The sequence below is a fragment of the Falco rusticolus genome, chromosome 4 (assembly GCF_015220075.1).
Source record: "Falco rusticolus isolate bFalRus1 chromosome 4, bFalRus1.pri, whole genome shotgun sequence".
In the NCBI taxonomy this organism is placed as follows: Eukaryota; Metazoa; Chordata; class Aves; order Falconiformes; family Falconidae; genus Falco; species Falco rusticolus.
In genome coordinates, this window is record NC_051190.1 from 3,371,152 (window position 1) to 3,373,750 (window position 2,599).

At 35.0% G+C, this 2,599-nt stretch overlaps 1 protein-coding gene across 1 annotated transcript in view; it reads left to right on the plus strand.

Annotated features, from left to right (window-relative positions):
* The window catches only part of SYN2 (synapsin II), a 191,001-nt gene that overhangs the window by 98,674 nt on the left and 89,728 nt on the right, over positions 1-2,599 (plus strand). The window lies entirely within an intron of this gene.

Here is a 2,599-nt window from a genome sequence, read left to right on the forward strand (position 1 = left end):
ATTTTCCTGAGAACGTCCAAGATTAAAGCTGGTTTATAATTTCCTGCACGCAATTTGTTGTTCTTTCTTCAGTATTTTATCAGCTATTATTCAGGCTCCCCAGGGAAGTGATCATGGCACCAAGCCTGTCAGAGTTCAAGGAGCATCTGGACGATGTTCTTAGTCATATGGTTTAGTTTTAGGTGTCCTGCGAGGAGCAGGGAGTTGGAATCAATGATCCTTATGGGCTCCTTCCAGCTTGAGGGATTCTGTGATTTTATTGAAAAAGCAGGCCTTTTAGTGCGTTGCTAAATTGCAGTACAGAGAAACAAAGAAAATATCCTCTAATTTTGGGACAAGAATTAATGTGTTAGCTTTTAGTTTCAGTTACACCCTGTAGAAGGTCTACCAGTTTGATTGCAACCTGCTGTCTTGAGCAACTGATTGAACTCAAATTCAGTAATAGAATACAAACATGAAAATGGGTGTATGTGTTTATAAGGCATATTTTGCTTAAGTGTATAACAACTATTTGAGTGGTTTCTTCCCCTCTTTGTTCCTCTACATTGCTCATTAATGTCTGAACTGATGTTTTGTCTTTTGTTCAAACTGTTGAATATTATTCTCCACAGCTGAGTGATTTTCTTACATATTTCTACGTAATGGATGTTAATCTAGAGAAAATGAATGCATTTTGGTACTGCATTGCCATATGTGGTTTAGAGGTGCTGTAATAACTGATTGTGATAAACCTCATTTGTTTGTCTTTTTCATCTGAAGAAAATATTTGGAGATTTGTGGCTTGAAAAATAGTTGGGGAACATGGCACAATACAACATTTTATTTAAATTTCTAGAATGGGCTGTAAGATGATCTGGATATCAGAGTCTTCTAGTCGATAGATTGAAATCATAGCATGCTATTTAAATTTTGTTGATTTTTAAACACTGATTATTAATAACTGGCTTTATTTGCATTAACTTTTACAGAATTTGGTGTTTACAGTTTAAAACAATTTTTTGTAGTTCCGCTTGCGTTCACTCCTTCCCTTCTTGTTCTCCAAATTGTAACCTAGAGCGCTCTCCCTCCCCTCAGTGCAAACCAGTTGGGGCGAGGGGGGGAGCAGGGGAAAACTCCAAATCTCTGTGAACTGAGTTTTCAGCTGAGCGTGCCAGAGGTGCAGTTGTGCTTCTGTTTCTTTTACTTCTTTCATACTAGGGTGATCATTTGTACTGAGTCTTTAGACAGCAATACAAGGTAAATAAACAAAGATGCCATTCTTTTGTGTAAAAATGGAGCTGCTTTAATGAAACACTTTTTGAAACAAGAAACATTCATCTCAGACTGATTATACAAAACACTGTAAGGCTTTTTAACCTCATTGCTAGTTGAGTCATATCTACAGCCTTTCCCTCAGTAATTAGTTCCCTTTGTTTCACTACATTCCCACCTCTTACGTTCTCTGTCATGAAAAGAACTCTGGCTTTTCTGACATAATTGTTGGACAATTTAATTAAAACTTAACTGGAACATGAGAAAAAGCCAGTAATATTCAAGGTGGTGTTTCTTCTACCATTCACCTGTACAGTCTCCCTTCTTCATTCTTTTCCCTACTCTTATCATAAGTCATGTGAGTCATTTTCAGATTAAAATCAAATGTTGTACCAGGCTATACTTCTCCTCTAACCTTTCATGTAACACATACACAGTTTCAAGAAGTAAAAATAAAATGTAAAAATATTCTGCTGTTGATAATATATCAATGCCACTAGAGCGAAAATCTTGATAGGAAAGTAACATATTCAGAATGCTGCGTTGAAGTTAATCCTTTTCATAATCTGTATCAGTTCTGAATCCCAGGGAAAATAAAAACTCATTCTGCGAGGCTTTTTTTGTAAAGCTTTTCTTGCCATATTTATTGATATGCAGGGGAAAAAAATCCCACTTTGTACTTTGTACTTTTGTACATTTGTACAAAAAACTTCATACCTTGCAGAAAGTTTGGCCAGATAAGTGCTCAGACAGAAATCAAAGTGGATGGCCATTAGTTTTGAAACACCTTGTGTTATATTTTATGTTATATTGTGTTATATTTTATGGCAGGTCAAATATAAAATGTTTTTACAAGTAATTATGGTGTACAATTCATATTACAGTTTGTTCATAAATATCGAAGAGAACATTTATTTTTACAAGGTACATAAAGAAGGCAATCTGAGTTGGGTTAGTTGAGTTTAAGGTCTAGTTACTGTAAAACTGAAGTAGAAACAGAACTATGTTGAGTTAAAAATCAGAAAATATCTGTTTGCTGTGGAGTGCTATTCAGAAGATACCATGACATCAAAATGGATTTGGAAACAAATGCTACACTGTACATGTACTGAATATTAATTAGCCATGTCCCGGATTCAGACTTTGTATGGTTATTAAGCTCTTACAGGCTTGTCTAGGAATTGTTTTGGTTTGACGTGAGGAAATAAGGTTTGTTTTTTAAGTCTTTCTGTAAGTTTGTAATATAAATGCACAACACTGACAATAAATAGCAATGTCAATATTGTCGCTGCTACATCAGCTCCTTTTTAGAAGAAATGTAGCCTTTTTATTTCATTTATATAAGTAG